We start from the raw sequence: 21,922 nt of genomic DNA, 5'->3' as shown, positions 1-21,922 counted from the left end.
TTCGTCGAATGACTATTCATCTATTGTATTTTCATGCAAATATGGAGCAATAAAACTATATGAAAAGATGTTGGTTCAATTCGATCTTATTTAAGAAGGAGTTCGAACACAGATGTAGGCTAAGTAAATCAACGGGTAGTCTTGGTCCTATGGAAATTGAAAATGCCAACGAAAGTCAAGATCCGAATATAAATGATACGGATAAAAACATTCAGAGTTGGAGTGGTCATGACAATTACAGTAATGTTGATCTTTCTTTTGGCGTCAAGGACATTCGGAATTTCATCTCTGATGATACTTTTTTAGTTAAAGAGAATAATGGGGACATTTATTCTATATATTTTGATATTGAAAATCAAATTTTTGAGATTGACAATGATCCTTCTTTTTGTAGTGAACTAGCAAGTTCTTTTTATCGGAATTCTAGTTATCTGAATAATGGATCTAAGAGTAAGAATACCGACAATGATCCTTCCATGAATGATCCTTCCATGAATGATCCTTCCATGAATGATACTCAGTATACTTGGAATAATCACATGAATAGTTGCATTGACAGTTATCTTCAGTCTCAAATCTGTATTGATAGTTACACTGTAAGTGGTAGTGACAATTCCAGTCACAATTACATTTCTAGTTCCATTTGTGATGAAAGTGGAAATAGTAGTCAAAACGCGGATGCCAGAACGAGTGATCAAATTATACGAGAAAGTTCTACTGATCTGGAAAGTTCTACTGATCTAGAAAGTTCTACTGATCTGGATGTAACTCAAAAATACAAGCATTTGTGGGTTCAATGCGAAAATTGTTATGGATTAAATTATAAGAAATTTTTTAAATCAAAAATGAATCTTTGTGAACAATGTGGATATCATTTGAAAATGAGTAGTTCAGATAGAATCGAACTTTCGATCGATCCGGGTACTTGGGAGCCTATGGATGAAGACATGGTCTCTCTGGATCCCATTGAATTTCATTCTGAGGAGGAGCCTTATAAAAATCGGATGGACTCTTATCAAAGAAAGACATGATTAACCGAGGCTGTTCAAACAAGCATAGGGCAACTAGACGGTATTAACGTAGCAATTGCGGTTATGGATTTTCAGTTTATGGGGGGTAGTATGGGATCCGTAGTTGGGGAGAAAATTACCCGCTTGATTGAATACGCTACTAAAGAATTTCTACCTCTTATTATAGTGTGTGCTTCTGGAGGGGCACGCATGCAAGAAGGAAGTTTGAGCTTGATGCAAATGGCTAAAATCTCTTCTGCTTTATATGATTAACAATCCAATAAAAAGTTATTCTATGTACCAATCCTTACATCTCCTACTACCGGTGGGGTGACAGCTAGTTTTGGTATGTTGGGGGATATCATTATTGCTGAACCCAATGCCTACATTGCCTTTGCGGGTAAAAGAGTAATTGAACAAACATTGAATAAAACAGTACCCGACGGTTCACAAGCGGCTGAGTATTTATTCCAGAAGGGCTTATTCGATTTAATCGTACCACGTAATCCTTTAAAAAGCGTTCTGAGTGAGTTATTTCAACTCCACACTTTCTTTCCTTTGAATCAAAATTAAAACATTCAGTTCAATTATTTTGAGCAAACAATTAATTAGTTTATCTAATTAGTTTGTCGGAATCCAAGTAAAAATTAGACGAATGGGGTTTTCTTTGTTGACATAAGATCTAATTGTATAAAGAATCAAAAGTCACATCAAATTGAAAATCCGTCCCCTTTTCTATATTCATTATTATTTATCAACAAGATAAAAGATGAAATTCTTATTTTCGTAAAGTAAAAAAAAAAAGATCTTCTTCTCGTCATATATAATTCAAATCTATTAAATATAGAATTTTTTATCTTTCTATATCTTACGATAATCCTATTTTGACTAAGAATCCCTACTGGATGGGATTCTAACAAACCCTTCAATATAATTCAATATAAATAGAATCTAACTAAGTAGAATCTAATTCATTTTTAATAAGCTTTTTGCTTAATAAATGAAATTCAAAGACAAGAGCAAAAAATGAAGAAAAAAATATCTCATCCATATCCTTTCAAATCCTTCATGTAGAAAGATAAAAAACTACATTATATACTCACTTAGATAGATACTTATATCTATATAATAATAATAATTCTCAAATTATAATAAGTAAGATATCCTTATATATAATAAGATATATAATAAGATATCTTTATATTCTAAATTGATATTATAAATAATAAATATAAAATCTAAATAATAATAACAGGTACAAATAGTCAATCGAGGTACCCATTCTATGACAACTCTTAACTTTCCCTCTATTTTGGTCCCTTTAGTAGGCCTAGTATTTCCGGCAATCGCAATGGCTTCTTTATTTCTTCATGTTCAAAAAAACAAGATTGTTTAGAGCCGATGGCACAAAATCTCATCTATTTTTTTTACGTTTGTATCATAACACAGATATCCTTTTGCAAAATATGGTATAAGCGGCTTCCGCCGAAAAATTCTTATGTCTCCAGAAAATGCTATATTTTAGCTATTTTCAAATAAACCCGAATCGGCGGATGGCTGAGCTGTAAAGCCGGTCTATCTATATGTATGTGGCTATCTTTAGTGAGTGATACGAAGGGTATGTTATTAGTTTAGATCTAACCAATTTAATGAATTACTCTTAAAGGTTCACATCAAACTAGTTCAAACTAGTGCTAGTTGATGCGAGTTACTTCGGAAACAAACAGACTAAAGTCAAATTCATTTGGGGTATTCTCTCAATTCCAAAAAAGCAACGGGATCAAGTATGAGTTGTCGATCAGAACATATATGGATAGAACCTATAAAGGGGGCTCGAAAAATAAGTAATTTATGCTGGGCTATTATCCTTTTTTTAGGTTCATTAGGATTCTTGTTGGTTGGAACCTCGAGTTATCTTGGTAGAAATTTGATATCTTTCTTTCCGTCTCAGCAAATCGTTTTTTTTCCACAAGGAATTGTGATGTCTTTCTATGGGATCGCGGGTCTTTTTATTAGCTCCTATTTGTGGTGCATAATTTCGTGGAATGTAGGTAGTGGTTATGATCGATTTGATATAAAAGACGGAATAGTGTGTATCTTTCGTTGGGGATTTCCTGGAAAAAATCGTCGGGTCTTCCTCCGATTTCTTATAAAAGATATTCAATCCGTCAGAAGAGAAGTTAAAGAGGGTATTTATGCTCGGCGTGTCCTTTATATGGATATAAGAGGCCAGGGAGCCATTCCATTGACTCGTACTGATGAGAATTTTACTCCACGGGAAATGGAACAAAAAGCTGCGGAATTGGCCTATTTCTTGCGTGTACCAATTGAAGTATTTTAATTTGAAGTTATTTTACCGAGAAATGAATGCTTTCTCAGCAGGAGGGCAAAAATGCAAGAATCCTTTTTTTCTAGAACATAACTTAATTGATGTTTCTTCAGAACATTCATTCGAGTTAAAGCAGACTATATGGAACAAGTATAAAAAAAACTCTTTGGGGTATCTTTTATATGTATCGATATATACACAACTCAATTAAATAAAAAATGAATAAAAAATCGAAATATCTCATAATAAACCATTTCGAAATAAGGAAATATCCCCCCTTTTGACTTGCTTTTTACTTGTTGGAATTGAGACTTTATATTCAGATAGATAATATCTTGTCAATTTTTCGACGCTTCTTTTTGTGCTCCTTAATGACCAAAAAATTGGATCTCTTATAATGATAACTAGCCAATTTCTTTATGTCGTTTTTTGCCACCCTTTTTTCATTTCACAAGATTCTTCAGAAAATTCCCTCAATTCTTCTATCCCTGACTACTCATAGTCAGTTAAATTTTTTAGAAATCTTAGCTATTTTTATCAAATGATAGAAAGGAGTTCTTTCGTATCAAAATATTAAAAATATTTATATTCATTATTGAAATTGAATATTGAATTTTAGATTGAATTTTCGGGGCATTCATCGAAAGGAGATATGTGCTTCGAATTTTACTTTCGAATTTTACTATAGGGAAACAATACTTTTTTATTCTTTATTATTTATTCATTCGAATTTTTCGTCTATTTCTGTCTTTTTTTCTAGATTCAAGGCCTAAGAAATCACAAATCAAAAATAGTGAATAGATTCATAGGTTCGATAACTTGTAATAGAACTGATGCGTGAGAGAAATATTAGATTACATAGAGTCGACGAATGAGATGGGTTCATTAACAATTCACAGATGAAAAAATGGCAAAAAAGAAAGCATTCACTCCTCTTTTATATCTTGCATCTATAGTATTTTTGCCCTGGTGGATTTCTCTCTTATTTCAAAAAGTCTGGAATCGTGGGTTACTTATTGGTGGAATCCTAGTCAATCCGAAACTTTTTTGAATGATATTGAAGAAAAGAGTATTTTAGAAAAATTCATAGAATTAAAGGAACTCCTCTTCTTAGAAGAAATGATCAAGGAATACTCGGAGACACATCTAAAAAACCTTCGTATAGGAATTCACAAAGAAACAATCCAATTAATCAAGATACACAATGAGGGTCGTATTCATACGATTTTGCACTTCTCGACAAATATAATATGTTTCATTATTCTAAGTGGTTATTCTATTTTGGGTAATAAAGAACTTGTTATTCTTAACTCTTGGGCTCAGGAATTCCTATATAACTTAAGTGACACAATAAAAGCTTTTTCTCTTCTTTTATTAACCGATTTATGTATTGGATTTCATTCGCCCCATGGTTGGGAATTGATGATTGGCTTTGTCTACAAGGATTTTGGATTTGTTCATAATGATCAAATTATATCTGGCCTTGTTTCAACTATTCCAGTCATTCTAGATACAATTTTCAAATATTGGATTTTCCGTTATTTAAATCGCGTATCTCCGTCACTTGTAGTGATTTATCATTCAATGAATGACTAAAAAATAGTCTACTTAATCCAATTATAATGTTTCTTACTTTGCAGTTATACATAAGCAAAACATTGAAAATTGCTTTCTATTTCTACCCATCCCGGAGATTCATCCTATATTCCTATATATTAATCGAGTCAAATTATTCCAGTAAATAACAGAATCGTGGATAGGAAACTCCATTAGTAACCTACCCCAATTTATTGTAGAAATTTTCGGGATCAATGATTGGACCATGCAAACTAGAAATAATTTTTCTTGGATAAAGGAACAGATTACTCGATCTATTTCCATATCGCCCATGATATATATAATAACTCGTACACCCATTTCAAATGCATATCCCATTTTTGCACAGCAGGGTTATGAAAATCCACGAGAAGCGACTGGACGTATTGTATGCGCCAATTGCCATTTAGCTAATTAACCGGTGGATATTGAGGTTCCGCAAGCGATACTTCCCGATACTGTATTTGAAGCAGTTGTTTGAATTCCTTATGATACGCAACTGAAACAAGTTCTTGCTAATGGTAAAAAGGGGCTTTGAATGTAGGGGCTGTTCTTATTTTACCAGATGGTTTTGAATTAGCCCCTCCCGATCGTATTTCCCCCGAGATAAAAGAAAAGATGGGTAATCTGTCTTTTCAGAGCTATCGCCCCAATCAAAAAAATATTCTTGTCATAGGCCCTGTTCCTGGTCAGAAATATAGTGAAATGACCTTTCCTATTCTTTCCCCGGACCCCGCTACTAAGAAAGACGTTCACTTCTTAAAATATCCTATCTACGTAGGTGGAAACAGGGGAAGGGGCCAGATTTATCCTGACGGGAGCAAAAGTAACAATACAGTTTATAATGCTACAGCATCAGGTATAGTAAGCAAAATCCTACGAAAAGAAAAGGGGGGATACGAAATAACCATAGCGGATGCATCGGATGGACGTCAAGTGGTTGATATTATCCCTCCGGGGCCAGAACTTCTTGTTTCAGAAGGCGAATCTATCAAATTGGATCAACCGTTGACAAGTAATCCTAATGTGGGCGGATTTGGTCAGGGAGATGCAGAAATAGTACTGCAAGATCCATTACGTGTACAAGGCCTTTTGTTCTTCTTCGCATCTGTTATTTTGGCACAAATATTTTTGGTTCTTAAAAAGAAGCAGTTCGAGAAGGTTCAATTGTCCGAAATGAATTTCTAAACTCGCGCATTTATCGACATCAAGTTTTTAAAAAGAACCAAATTCTTTTTAGTAATTATGATATAAAAAAATAAATTATAAAAGCCCTTTTTATACTATTTTTCTACGAGATGCCGGTAATTCCTTGTACCATATTCCTAGCCATAGTATGTAGATTGTGAAGAAGACTGTTTGACTTGACCCCCTTTTTCTTTTTTTGTTTGTTTTTTTTTCAAAAAACCGGGGTGATGTTATTATGTTGCTATTGTGAGATTGAAATGTCATAAAATGCATTTGATTCTAATACAATTTACTTTGGCTAGATCCTATCCAAAAGGAAACGCGAAATAGAACGGATAAATGAAGGGAACAAATATTTCTGGGAGGGGTTATTCGTCTTACTAGTCTTCGACACAAGAAAAGGATTTTTCACACCCTTTTCTTGTGTCGAAATAATAATGATTCTTTATCTTTATACTGTTCGTCAAACATTCCTAGTTTTTTTTTTCGATTTTTTAGAGACGTATCAGAACGTTTTTTAGAGTTATTACGTATTTTTTTCTTATTATTATATTATCTTATCATAATAAATAATTACGTATACATAATTACGTATACTATAAATATAAAATACTATAAAAGTGGTGGACAAACAAAAGAGGAGGGGAAAATTGATTGAGTAAATAGAACTTATTCAATGAACTTATAAAAAAATCTTCTAATTATTAAGAACTCAACGGGACCTTCTCTCTCAAATCAGACAAACAAAGAAGGGAATCCGTTGAGTTCTTACGCTTTCATGTATACAACTCAATTCATCCTATTACTACAGGGATGAACCCAACCCGGAATATGAATCATAAAAGAAAACGCCTACTAAACCGATCACAAGAATACCAGCTACAGTACCTATTATCCAAAGAGGAATTCTTCCAGTAGTATCGGCCATTTCCGCCACTTCCCTCCACATTTCATCAAGTGGTCATGCTAGAGACATAAACAGTCATGGATAATTATGAGATGAGATCCTTCCGAATGGGCTAAGAGAGATAATACCTAGAATGATTAGTCTATTATTTTAGTTCTCTCTCGTTTTCTTAATTGAAGAAATAATTGGAAAATAAAACAGCAAGTACAAAAATGAGTAATAACCCCCAGTAGAGGCTGGTACGATTCAATTCAACATTTTGTTCGTTTGGGTTTGATTGTGTCGTAGCTCTATAATTCGGATTAGGTTTATCGTTGTATGAACTGCATTGCTGATATGACCCCAAAAAAGAAACGGTAGGTACAGCTAGGCCGTGAACAGCCAACCATCGCACTGTAAAAATTGGATAGGTTCGATCTATGGTCATTGAGGCCTCCTAAAAAGATCTACTAAATTCATCAAGTTGTTCCAAAGAATCAAAACGGCCGGTGATTAATGGAATTCCTTGTCGGTTCTCTGTGAAATACTCTTTTGGCCGAGGGCTTCCAAACACATCGTAAGCTAAACCAGTGCTGACAAATAACCAACCCACAATGAATAGGGAAGGTATAGTAATGCTATGAATGACCCAGTAGCGAATACTGGTAATAATATCAGCAAAAGAACGTTCTCCCGTGCTTCCAGACATGCTGAGCTCCACATATTCTTGTACAGTCAAAAGGGGATCGATTCCGTAAAAGATTGGATCAGTAAATGTAAATTCACTGAAAAAATCTTTGTGAGATCGTCAATATTGTACCGAGGGCGTCTTTAGAGTATACCGAATCAGTATAGCTATCCTTCTTCTGACACAGCAATGCACTTTCAATAAGTATTGGAAAAAGGTGCTAAATAATTTCTTTCTTGTTGTTTGTCGATGTAAAAGAATGTCCCATTCAATAGAAAATTATTGAATTTCAAATAATCTATTTCTCGCCATTATGAGTTTAGGGCTATAAACTAAGGATAGGGTAAAATGCGAATCTGATAAGTGAGTTTCTAATAATTCATGAAATGATTAGAATATTACCGCAAATGTAAGTAGATTTTAGATCTATAAATCTTTGTTATTCATAGTTGTATAAGCGCTTTTTGTTGGAATGTTTTTTTATCTTTTAAGGAATTAGGAATTGGTTAGTCGTCTAGTAACAAGGAATAATAGGGAATTTTCTTCGATAAACGAAAAAGAACAACGAATGAAATAATTGGAATCACTAATGCATGCATTGTTGTATTAGATCGAAATCTGAAATCTGAAGGTTCTTTTTTGACCTAACTACAAAGAGGCGGATTTCTAATAGGAAAGATACAAACTAGAACTTCTAAAGCAAAAGAGAATAGAAATGACTAGTCTTATAATATAGTTGAACCAAAACACCTATTTTTTTTCGAGTGATCGTGTGATCACTTTTTGTTCTCATTCATTCAAGATATTATATGCAAGATATTATAACCTATTACGAAATCTAATTAGTTAAAATGAAAGTAAAACTTTTATAAGATTACTTTTCGCTCTAAAATTGAAAATAGATTCGATAAAAAAAAATAGTAATAATTTTCTAATTTGATTCCATAATGATTCGAAAAGAGTTTTGTTTTAAAACGAAATTACACGACCTAATTCTTATTAGTTGAATTGAAAAATGATCCAAGAATGCATTCGCTGATTGCAAACGCGGTATGCGTAGATGTTACAGACGATTAATCAATTTCTTTTTCTAAAGCTGTGACTTTATCCTTGTTAGTGCTGTCTATAATGATATTTGAATCAAAAGCTTGCAATTGGTATTTTTGTTTCTCTCCTATTTTGTAAAAAATGAAACTCAGGTAAGTGCTTTTTTATAAACATATGTATAAAAATAACATATTTCATTTAGCTCCTTGATGCCTATAATAACTAGTTATTTCGGTTTTCTACTAACGGCTTTAACTATAACCTCAGCTCTATTTATTGGTCTGAGCAAGATACGACTTATTTGAAATGAATTGCACAATTCATAAAAGGAAATCTTTCCGCGAACTTCTGTGTATTTCTAGTTACTTATCGTGTCAATTACCAATTCTTGGTCATTGAGATTCGTGGTAATTTGGATTAATATTTAGGTATAGATATTACCTCTTTTTTCTCCTTTCAAACAAATTGAAATGATTGAAGTTTTTCTTTTTGGAATCGTGTTAGGTCTAATTCCTATTACTTTGGCTGGATTATTTGTAACTGCATATTTACAATACAGGCGTGGCGATCAGTTGGACCTTTGATTAATTAACATCCCCCCTTTTTTTTACCTCCTCCTTTGTTTAATATCCAGGAGGTCAAATTAAGATTGCTGTTCCAGTTCCAGTTAGTGTTTCAGCTGAATTCGATCGAAGAAGATCCGAATCACGCTCTGTAGGATTTGAACCTACGACATCGGGTTTTGGAGACCCGCGTTCTACCGAACTGAACTAAGAGCGCTTTCTTATCATAAAAGAGAATACTGTAAAGAAAAAAGAAAAGAATTGGCCCCAATACATCTTATATGCATACTATATAGTGTCATTGTATGCATACTATATAGTGTCATAAGAATGAAAGATTCTATATGATATGTCCATTGTGAGTTGATCTTAAAAAATACCTCATTACTGCTCAAAGGAGGAGTAATAGGTAGGGATGACAGGATTTGAACCCGTGACATTTTGTACCCAAAACAAATGCGCTACCAAGCTGCGCTACATCCCTTCCGTTGGTCTACAGTGTCATTGTAGAGAATTCCTGTCTTGTTTTCCACATCGTTATCTCCTCTATTAAAACCTAGAATTTTTCTTTTCATTTCGTCTTTTTGGTCTCATTTAACATATAATAATAGCAAAAGACTTTTATCTATATGAAATATGGAACGTAACCTCAAGGAAAAATAACTGAGTCTTTTTGAGGAATATTGGAGAAGAAAAGGACGTTTTTTCTGTATTTAACAAAAGGTAAATCTTTTTTACTAGATAATTGTACATTTAAACATGTATTATCTTATTGATTACAATAAAATGAAAAAATGAAGGAGGTTTTTCAATGCGAGATCTAAAAACATATCTTTCCGTGGCACCGGTACTAAGTACTCTATGGTTCGGTTCTTTGGCAGGTTTATTGATAGAGATTAATCGTTTTTTCCCGGATGCGTTGACGTTCCCATTCTAGTTATTGGCGCGGGACGGAATAAAGAATATTAGAGATACAATTAAATATCAGCCCCCTCTTTTCTCTTTTTTCCCTTTTTTAGAAGGGAGGAAAGAGAAAGAATAAAAATGCATTCAACAGCTGTGAGACTCGGGTTCTGGTTGGAATGAAATGAATATTTCATTCTATGGAAGTCGAATACAAACAGTGGTTCTAGGGAAAGAGTATTATACAAGATACTTATATAAAATATAAAATGTTGTACTGTGATTTGAAAGTTTAGAAATCTTTCTATCTTATTTCCGATATTGAGTGTAGTGAAATCTTGCATAAGAGGATAGCAAGTTACAAATTCTATTTTGTTTTTTCCTTCCTTTCTTCTTTTTCGTTTCGGATTGAAAGAGGAAGAGTTGAGTAAATGAAAAATCCAAAGGAGGTTCATGGCCAAGGGTAAAGATGTGCGAATACCGGTTCTTTTGGAATGTACCGCTTGTGTTCGAAACGGTGTTAATAAGGAATCAACGGGCATTTCCAGATATATTACTCAAAAGAACCGGCACAATACGCCTAATCGATTGGAGTTACGAAAATTCTGTCCATATTGTTACAAACATACGATTCACGTGGAGATAAAGAAATAGATTGAAGCGAATACTTGCGCTCTTATCTTAATCTTACAAGGCAAGGAAAGGGAAAATGACATTATATATATAACATATTTAACATAGTTAAAAATAATTATAAACAAACCAAATCCTATTTATTTATTCTAATTATAGATCCGGCTGAAATAGGATTTTAGGGATAAGAAATAAACTAACCAAACCATGGATAAATCCAAGCGAACTTTTCTTAAATCCAAGCGATCTTTTCGTAAGCGTTTGCCCCCGATCCAATCGGGGGATCGAATTGATTATAAAAACATGAGTTTAATTAGTCGATTTATTAGTGAACAGGGAAAAATATTATCTAGACGAGTAAATAGATTGATCTTGAAACAACAACGATTAATTACTATTGCTATAAAACAAGCTCGTATTTTATCTTTGTTACCTTTTCTTAATAATGAGAAACAATTTGAAAGAACTGAGTCGACCACTAGAACTACTAGTCTTAGAGGCAGAAAAAGGTAGGTTTACTCTTTATTAACTTGAATTCAAACCCCCATCCGAACTCAAACGCGGATTTCTATTTTGTGGTCAAAATCCAAGAATCCGGATTGAATTCTCGTGTCATAAGAAAAAAAAGAAGAATCTGGGAAGAAGAAAATTTTTTTTTGAACGCGTTGATTCATTTTTATTTTGACTACTTTCTTTTCTCATATTCTATTCATTTTTATTTTCTTTTTTATTCGACCTTCCCGGAGTTCATTCTCCGGGCAACTCCGTTTAACCGGTGGATTCCTTCCAACTTACTTCTTTTATAATCTCATTGGAAATCATATAAAGACAATTCCTATTTGATATAGCTATTTGTGCAAGTATTTTACGATTAAGAAGCAACTGTCTCTTGTACAGATCATTTATTAATCTACTATAACTATAGCATACCCCCCTTTCGCGAATTGCTGCATTTATTCGAGTGATCCACAAACGACGAAAATGGATTTTTTTTCCTATCCCTATCCCGATGAGCCGAAACCAAAGCTCTTATTTTTTGTTGAGTAATAGTTCGAGTAAGTCTTGAATGAGCCCCCCGAAAGCTTGATGCAAATAAACGAATTTTTGTTCTACGTCTCCAAGCGATATATCCCCGTCTAATTCTGGTCATTGAATAAATGAAACTTTAACGAATAACTAATAGATTTCCTAGATTTCCTTTCTTTCAGTTATTCTTTTGCCCCTTTCCTAGTATATTAATAACAAAACTGATTTTTCCAATGTATAAACTAAGAATTCCAATGGCTTTGGCTACTATAACCTTCCCAACCACAATTTTTGATTTTTTCTAGACATTTCACCTCGAAATACGAAATTTGACTATACTAGGTATTAAAAAATCAAAGTAATGATAAAGAAATAGTGGATTCTATCGTTTCTATGGTTACTTCTTCAACGGTGAGGTCTTCTCTATACATCGGAGCCTTTACTTCATTTAATCAATGTTATTGCTAACTTGTATAGTTCACATTCTTCGGCTCTACCCATGAATTATCCAGTAATAGGTCTTTCACAACAAGCTCTACCTATACAGTAACGGTATTTAATTATGAAGGTTGGCTGGGTAACTGACCCTGTTAGTCCGTTGTTACAAGAGGGGTCTATGTTAACTAAGATTTCCTCCGCTTAATGGATAACCATTTGCTACCAATGGAGAATTGCTTCTCATTTTGAATTCAGGTGAGTGGATTTACACCAACAGAAACCATAAATTTCATACAAAATAAAAGGGATATCATCCATTTTTAGATAGGAAATCTAGTTTGTTTTTCCGTTATATCCTATTTGATCATTGATATTCGAACATTGTTCTCTTTCCTTTGTTCTAGTTCATGATCTGAACGAGTCACACATACACCCTAGTACATGTTCCTCGGCGCTGAGGGCATCCCCGAGGCGCGGGGGATTTTGTGACATTTCTAATTGGCTGTCTTGTATTTCTAATAAGTTGTTTAATCGTTGGCATGTTGAATCATATACATAATGGGCTGGTTTAGATCGATCCTAACCGGATGATTATCAATTACTTTTATTCAATAGAATAATAAAAAAGATTCCATAGAATAATAATATTCAACTCGGCAGGGTTCATTTCAGAATTGACGCGAAATCCAGATTATTGTCATTCAACCGCCACAAGATCAACAATTCCATAAGCTTGGGCCTCTGTTGCTGACATAAAAACATCTCTTTCCATGTCTTCGGATACAACCCATAAGGGTTTGCCCGTTCTTTGTACATAAACCCTTGTCAGGGTTTCACGTAGTTTCAGCAGTTCTCCCACTTCCAGGATGAATTCTCCCGTTGCTACTTCAAAAAAAGAACCAGCAGGTTGGTGGATCATTACCCTGATGATATAAGATAATAAAAGGTTTCTCTCTTTTTCATGATGAGGGGAAGATAAAAGAAAGATAAAATAATAAGAAAAAAAGATAGAATCGAACAACCGTACGGGCATTATGCATTGCATACGGCTCTACAATAAAATTGACCCTTACCTTCCATCAAAGAAATAAAAAATAGGATCGATCAGACCCCGATCGGTATATGATCAACTTACCACCCTTCCTTTCGGAGGAATTCAAAAATACTATGATGGCTCCGTTGCTATATATATTTATTATATTTTTTTGTCTGTGATTTGTCTGTCATTCAGCAATCCCAAAGTTGCTTTTTATTTAATCAAATAATAAATAAACTAAGGAAAAAAGAATTTTTTTTCGCTCCATAACATAAATAGAAATATTGTTAAGAGACCTCTGGTGTGAAAAAAGTTTGTGACGCTGAACTGGACTTCCAAAATAAGAAAATAGGAAATACGTTTTTATCATATTACTCTCTCGATACATAAGCTAATGTTGTGAAAACAAAAAAAAAATTTATATCGAATTCAAAGTGCCATGCTATTATTACTTAATATTCATATTCATATTTCATATGGCGAAGGCATAGTCTTCTTTTTTCTCTCAAATAAATAAAAGCCTCATTGGCGCCAAGCGTGAGGGAATGCTAGACGTTTGGTAATTTCTCCTCCGACCAGGATAAAAGATCCCATTGAAGCGGCGGATCCCATGCATATTGTATGTACATCTGGTTGCACAAACTGCATAGTATCATAAAGAGCCACTCCCGGTATTACCCATCCGCCAGGAGAGTTTAAAAATAAATACAGCTCTTGGATATCATCCTCGATACTGAGATATATCATAAGACCAATAAGTTGATTTGAGATCTCGCTATCAACCTCTTGACCTAAAAAAAGTAATCTTTCTCGATAAAGTCGGTTGATTAGGGTCAAATTGTATCCCTTAAGAACCGTACAGGCGCCTTTTAACGCATACGGTTCAAAAAAAATCAATGTGTATATTCCAATACTTTTTCTTTTTTCATAGCAAGTTCCTTCTAACTTATAATAAAAGGATTTTTTTTCACTAAATATGAGTTTGTCTTCCTTTCCTTATAACGAATGTAAAAAAAAAAAAGAATTCATTAAACTTATCCAATTAACTTCTCATTGATGGATTGTTTCATCGAGATCCAATCCAAATCACGATGTCATTTTCTTGTTCTTAAATGGGCCTCTTTAATCTTTTTAGGTTTATGCTCTACTCCGGGTAAAGATCCGCCCGATTTTGATTTGCACATATAGTACAAATGTTCCCATTACCACTTCTTTTTGTTATCCCCCCCCCTTTTTTTCAATTCATGCATTCCGTAAAAAAGGTTTAAAATTTGATTGTAAAAATTGAAAACTGTATCTTAATTGTTTTTTTTAAATGGCAGTATCTAAATTGTTTGAACTTGATTTAAGAGGTCGAAAACATTCAAATGACACTTAGTCAATAGTCTCAACCAAAGACTAATGGTTCGGTTTCAGTTTTGCAATCAACCAAAAACCAAAAAAAAAAAAAAACCTTAACTGAACCATAACCGAAATGAGCGATTTTACGTTATTTATAAGAAATTAAAGAACGGTGTGGCCCAGAATTTATAGGTCCAAATGTGTAATAATCAATTAATTATTTATCAACAAAAAAATTTAAGCTAAAAGTTCTGGGCCCAAATTCATTATTTTAGATAATTTTTTATAACGGGCCAAACCGAAACCAAATGTTCTAAAAACCCCCAAAACCGAATTTTCAGTTTTTGGTTCAGTTTCAACCACGACTTGGCCCGCTTCATTTTAGCTATGTTTTTAAATTTGTAGAGATAAAATGATTAAAATCTAACCCATTTCAAAGTAAATGGGTTAGTATAATATATATATATATATATATATATTATATATATATATATATATATATATATATATATATATATATATATAGGATCCCTTTGCAGAACCCAGTTTTCATTAAGAACTCTTTATAGCACCTTCAAAATATAAAAACAATGTAGTTAAAAGCACCTTCAATCGAATCTTGAATTTTAAATTTTTAATTTACACACATTTATGGTAATACCCTTATCAGAAAAATTTTGACTTTTCAACTACATTGTTATTTACAATTATGCCATTCTTTTATTAGAACCATTGATTAGACTTGTCTACAAAGAGTTCTTAATGAAAAGGCTGCGTGCGTGAGAGTGTGTGAGTGTGTGTGCGCGTGCGTGCGTGCGAGTGTTTGTGTGTGTAAATAATCATACATACAAATACATACATAGTGTTTGGCCACAATTCCTTCAAGAAACTAGTGTGAATATAACCGGGATCACGCCACCCAACAGTACGTGCAGGAGGACCTGCAGGGCAATAATGTATATACAACATATGCTATGTTTATGGTTCAGTAATTAAGATTGTAAATATTTAGAATTGCATACCACACATGCTACCACGTGTAAACGTCAATGTTCCTGCTGGCGATTGTTTCGGGCTGTGGCCTGTTTGACCCCACTCAACAGATACCAAGAGTTAGTTAGCCACTGGTCTGTATTTAATCTCAATAAGTGGAATAAAAAACTTAACTAAAAGAGAAACTGTTCAAATAGGTTAAAGGTTGCTCAAAGATAGGGGCCATAGGGCTGTAAACAAGACGACCAAAGCCAGGCTGGGTCTGTCTCGGCTCGTTTATAAACCGAGCCTAGCCCGAGAAAGGTTGGGTGTGGCTCGGCTCGTTTATCTTAACGAGCAGAAATGTTGATCTTAAGCTCAGCTCATAAAAAGCTCGACCCGGCTTGTAGCCAGCTTGTTCATTTAAAAAAATATCTAATTTTATATCTTTACACATAATGATCTATATATAAATATAGAAAAAAAATATATATTTCTAACATACGCATAATGCATAACTGATAAACTATCAACTTTATAACTTATATATATTAAAACTTGGGTTATAATTTAACTTATATATATTAAAACTTCAGCTTTAATTTTAATAAGCCAAAGAGCCAGTTAAGCGAGCCTAATGAGCAAGCCAACAAGCCGAGCTTACCTTGGCTTGAGCTTGGGCTTGGCTCGTATACAAACCGAGCAGGCTTGGCTTAACTTGGCTAGTTTACAGATGAACCGGTTTCGAGCGAGACTAGTAGTTTTTGAACAACCAGCTACTCAAAGTTTATCTAAATCATATTATTCAAAGATTTACAATATTACTGTAATAATATTGTTTTAGAAATCATAATTATCAAACTAATTATTTACAGGAACTTCCTAACAAAAAGGATGCAAAAAAGTAATTTCCAGTCAACCCAACCCGACCACGTCTATTTTGGGCCTTTGGCTCATACTAAAAATGACTCGTTTCAACATGAAAAAGGTTAAAAAGGAAGTGTAATAGAAAAAATACCTCATCCCAAGCTTTTCCGTGTGCAAGGCGTGGATCTTCGGGTTTGCAAATGATATAGAATTAGAAACAGCCACCACCCTTGGCTTTAACCCAAAAATAATAATAACAATTAGTCAAGGAGGGAGTAATATCATTAAAAAGTTAAAAACTTTAAAACTATGTAAACAACATAAATAACAAGCATCGTTTAAGGATGTTATCCACTCACATTTTCCAACCCGCCAGAAAATAGTACAAAAACGAAATCCGCACGCTGGTTGATTAACTGGAAACTTAATGTAGCTTTTCCTGTTGTTATATAATTGGAACTCGAGTGGTTTGCAAACATGTACTGTATAATAACCCGCATTAGAAAGTTGAAAAAAAAACAAACATATTTCCTTAATTCTACAAACCCTGCATTATATTTATCACGTGTACCTTAATTGGGGCTGTGCATATGCATGGAGCCTCGTGCGATTTGCCTGATTCAGAGTAGCAATCTGATGCACTGCATATGTTTACAGATGATTCAATAAAAAGTTATAGAACATATACAATTGTCATAAGTGTAGGTAGCAAGATAGTGGGTCACGGATCCAAATAGGTCAACTTTGTGTGGATCAAAATGAATCAGTTTGACCTGAATCCCTTTGACTCCAATATTCTACAAATAACTAGTGTGTTAATTGTTAAATATAATTACAAAATATATGTTATTACATTAAATAAAAAAAATCTAACATTTTGCCACTTTCGACCCATTTCCTTTACCAATTTGACCCGTTTGCAGATAAAACGTAACCCAAATTGGCCTATTCATAAGTTAACGGGTCAAGATGATGCAAGTATTTATTTAAAATATGAATGTTACTTGAACTTTTCAGGTGAAAAAACTCCAACCCAATCATTCTCAGATGGTTCCGGGTAGTCTAGCTCCACTTTGACCCATTCAGTATCCTCACCCTATCATCAAATTATAAACCAATTACTAACAAAATCAAACAAATCACAAAATTTGGTCCAAATTTTACGGAAATTAAAGTAGAACATATAACAAGAATACAGTTCTAGCTAGAAATCATCGGATAATCTAAGAGCAGTGACATAAATTCGCGATCTTTCACCAATTCATTGCTAGTCTGCTACTGATTCGATTTTACCTAATTGGACCTAAAAATCAGTCAAAGCCAGTCAAAATCGGCCCAAATTGTTCACAACCGGTCAAAATTGCTCAAATTTTGGTTAAAATTGATGAAAGTATTTGAAAAATTATACTTATTAATCCAATCCAAATAATAAGTTTAAAAAATTCTATACAATTTTTTTTTAAATGTATATATACATATAAGTGTGTGTATATGTATAATTTTGAAAGACTACATATAAAATTCCAATCCGATTAATAATTTTGAAAATTTGTATATAAAATTTTGAAAAAATTTGCACATATATATTTATAATTTTGAAAAAATACATATAAAATTCCAATCCAACTTATCCCGAGTAATCCCTATGCCCAACTAGCGAGTTCTACAACACTGTTTTAATAGTAATAGTAATAGTAATAGTATAGCCCAACCAACTAGCTGAAGGAAGTAAATTATACCTTCAAACCAAGAAGAACCGGTTGGACCCGAACCGAAGCTGAATGATGAATATCAATAAAAGCTTTGTGTATAGCGATCTTGGAAAGCGACTGTTGATCAGTAGGATGTTGACCCGGATCACTGCGTATAATCGTAGAGTAATACGAAGCACGGCAGCAAAGAAAGGACTTAGTTGCAAGCAACAAGAGCACTGTGATGAAGAGTTTTTTTATTGTTGGCATTTCATCGAACACTTGGTGTGCACATGTTTGAAATTATTATTGGTTATATTTATGGATGTGAATCACGAGTCGTAGATTCAGTGAATACCAGTGATTCAAATGGACAGACACTTGTACCTACTTCGGATTGGTGCTTATTGGTTACGAAGGTCAAGATCATGAAATTGAAATGTAAACTTATTATTAGCAACCCCACTAGCAATAATATCAGAAGAAACGGTAACACGACGTTATTAATGCGATTATTAATTTGGTGGTTTATGTATGTAACATAAAAATAAAATCATCTATCTTCTCTGGGGTTTATTTCATTAATTTTTTTTCCAACATTAGTGAAACTCTGGCCTTATATAAATTCTTAGCTTATTAATATATTCAATTTTGATGTGGGTATATCGTATATGTGTTTCCATTACTCGTCATCGAATGTTTTTATTTCTTTTTCCATCGCTACCAAAAATCACCAGCGGATCTATCAGGGTCAAACGACCCCGCTTTTTTTAAATTTATATTATATGTCACGTATACTATCAAATTTGATTGGCATGTACTATTTCAAACATTTACCCATATAAATAAATGATGGAAATAAATATAAAAACGGACAAATAGTAAATTGATTAACCTTGTTTTTCTAACGGTCAGAATTTCAAACACTACTTATCAAATTTTTGAGTGGTTAAAAACTTGTTTTGTTTTATATTAATCAAAGGTTATGTGTTAAAATCCTCCTTAATTAATACAAACTTTTTGTCTTTTTAGTATTCCTCTTTAAGTTAGCCGACTCTTTTTACAACATTTTTCTTATCGAAGCCAACAAAAACATATCTAATACAATAAAAAAGAACCCGAAGTAATTTTTTAGCCAAATTAACTCGGTAAAGAAAATTCAAATGAACTTTTAATAGGAAAATTGTGACCAATGACCATTAACTAAGATCATCCAACGTAGTGGAGGAGTGGTAGGTATGAAATGCGAAGTCAACTTTCTTTTTACAACAATACAAGTACTTGATATAAATGTTTAGATTGTTATGAAACCATTTGAAGAATTGTGCAAGTTGTATGTCACCTTTTCACAATTGTCAAAAATATGGTCATATGAACACTTCAAGTAAAATCTAATAATTTGAGTTTGTCGGTAATTTTACTTTTGTGTAGTATAAATAATACTACGATGTAAATAAAGATTAACCTAGTACACATTCTCATCGTTTCCTTTTATCCTCTTATTTCTTTGTTCAAATATTACTTCAATAATCTTGTTGTAATTAAGGCTAATATTATAACACGTTATCAGCACGAGCCGCTTATATCCTAATCAAGAAAGGTAATAGACACAAAGTAATAAAATGGCAAATATCGCAAAAGAAACACCAATATTTTTTGAAAGAATTCAAGGTGACATATGTGGACCAATTCATCCACCATGCGGGCCATTTAGATACTTCATGGTCTTAATAGACGCATCCAGCAGATGGTCTAATATCTCTTTATTATCGACTCGTAATGTTGCTTTTGCAAAATTTATTGCTCAAATTATCAAATTACGTGCACATTTTCCCGATTATACTATTAAGAGAGTAAGGCTTGATAATGCGGGAGAATTTACATCACATGCTTTTGATGATTATTGCATGTCTGTGGCGATTGTTGTAGAACACCCTGTTGCTCATGTACACATACAAAATGGCTTATCCGAGTCGTTGATCAAACGCCTACAGCTAATAGCTAGACCATTAATAATGAGGACAAAACTCTCTGTTTCTATTTGGGGTCATGCAATTATGCATGCTGAGTCATTAATTCGTGTGAGACCAAGTGCAAATCATAAATACTCTCCCACACAACTTGTTTCCGGAAATGAGCCAAATGTCTCTCACCTTAGAATTTTTGAGTGTGCTGTGTATATTCCTATTGCACCACCACAACGCAAAAAAATGGGTCCCCAAAGAAGGTTGGAATATATGTTGGATATGAAACATCTTCCATCATAAGATGCCTTGAACCTTTAACAGGTGATGTATTTACAGCAAGTTTTGCTGATTGCCATTTTAATGAGACAATATTCCCGGCATTAGGGGAGAAATGAAAAGGCAAGAAAGAGATATATCATGGTGTGTGCCATCATTGTTACACCTAGACCCAAGATCAAAACAAAGTGAGACAGAGGTTCAAAAAATAATACATCTACAAGAAATTGCAAATCAGTTACCTGATGCATTTACTGATATAAACAGGGTCACTAAATCTCATATACAACTGCTAATGCTCCAGCTCGAGTTGAGATTCCAAGCAAGCAAAATAATAATAATGCACCTCATGAATCCCAAAACGTTAAAACGTGGAAGGCCAATCGGTTCAAATATAAAAATCCTCGAAAAAGAAAGGGCTCTGAAAAGGATACTGACCCTAAGGATGGAATGATTGACAGAACCTTTCATCAGGAAAGAATAAATAATATAACATTCTCTCAGGAAGAAATAAATGATTCCAATAAGAAATTGTCAATCAACTATGGTCAATCACATATAATGTGGGATCGAGATGACATGGAAAATTTCGATGATATATTTTCTTATTCTGTGGCAAGTGATATCATGGAAGAAAATGATGACCCTGAACCAAAATCTATAGATGATTGTAAAAATCGACAAGATTGGAACAAATAGAAAGATGCTATGCAAGCTGAATTAAACTCACTAAACAATCGAAAGGTTTTTGGGCCTATTTTCATTACACCAAAGTCAATGAAACCTGTAGGATATAAATGGGTTTTTGTGAGAAAACGAAATGAGAAAAATGAAGTTACAAGATATAAAGCAAGACTTGTAGCTCAAGGTTTTTCTCAGAGGCCAGGAATTGACTATGAAGAAACGTATTCTCCTGTTATGGATGCTATTACGTTTAGATATTTAATCAGCTTAGCAGTTTCTAAAAATTTAGAGATGCGTCTTATAGATGTTGTCACAGCTTACTTGTATGGATCACTAGACAGTGACATCTATATGAAAATTCCCGAAGGATTTAAACTTCCCGAAGCAATAAGCTCAAAGCCTAAGGAAATGTATTCCATAAAGTTACAAAGATCCTTGTATGGACTGAAACAATCTGGAAGGATGTGGTACAATCGTTTGAGTGATTATTTGGTAAGCAAAGGATATACAAATAATCTTATTTGTCCATGCGTCTTCATCAAGAAGACAACATCAGGATATGTGATCATAGCTGTGTATGTTGATGATCTAAATTTAATTGGGACACAAAAAGAAATTAATGAAGCAATTGCTCTTTTAAAGAAAGAATTTGAAATGAAAGACCTTGGAAAAACCAAATATTGTCTTGGTTTACAAATTGAGCATATGCATAATGGGATACTTGTGTTCCAGTCAACTTATACTGAGAAACTCTTAAAGCGTTTCAATATGGACAAAGCAA

The 21,922-nt window shown here is 33.5% G+C and overlaps 2 non-coding genes and 1 pseudogene across 3 annotated transcripts in view; all 3 read right to left on the bottom strand.

Moving 5' to 3' along the window:
• The window catches only part of LOC143568525 (nucleotide pyrophosphatase/phosphodiesterase-like), a 74,580-nt pseudogene extending 56,014 nt beyond the window's left edge, over positions 1–18,566 (bottom strand). Inside the window, exons 1-7 of the transcript XR_013141586.1 lie at positions 18,263–18,566; positions 17,528–17,619; positions 17,095–17,164; positions 16,883–17,005; positions 16,626–16,757; positions 15,707–15,808; positions 15,544–15,625 (exon numbers count right to left, since the gene is read on the bottom strand). The product of XR_013141586.1 is annotated as a nucleotide pyrophosphatase/phosphodiesterase-like (transcript). The remainder of the gene's footprint in view (positions 1–15,543; positions 15,626–15,706; positions 15,809–16,625; positions 16,758–16,882; positions 17,006–17,094; positions 17,165–17,527; positions 17,620–18,262) is intronic.
• On the bottom strand, positions 9,451–9,524 carry TRNAW-CCA (transfer RNA tryptophan (anticodon CCA)). The gene has a single exon. It is a non-coding gene; the product is annotated as a tRNA-Trp (tRNA).
• On the bottom strand, positions 9,718–9,791 carry TRNAP-UGG (transfer RNA proline (anticodon UGG)). The gene has a single exon. It is a non-coding gene; the product is annotated as a tRNA-Pro (tRNA).
• Positions 18,567–21,922: the final 3,356 nt, after the last annotated feature.

The sequence above is a fragment of the Bidens hawaiensis genome, unplaced genomic scaffold, assembly GCF_021521415.1.
Source record: "Bidens hawaiensis isolate Kalapana, Puna unplaced genomic scaffold, B.hawaiensis_p1.1 tig00024002_1, whole genome shotgun sequence".
In the NCBI taxonomy this organism is placed as follows: domain Eukaryota; kingdom Viridiplantae; phylum Streptophyta; class Magnoliopsida; order Asterales; family Asteraceae; genus Bidens; species Bidens hawaiensis.
This window is presented reverse-complemented; position numbering and strand designations above follow the sequence as displayed.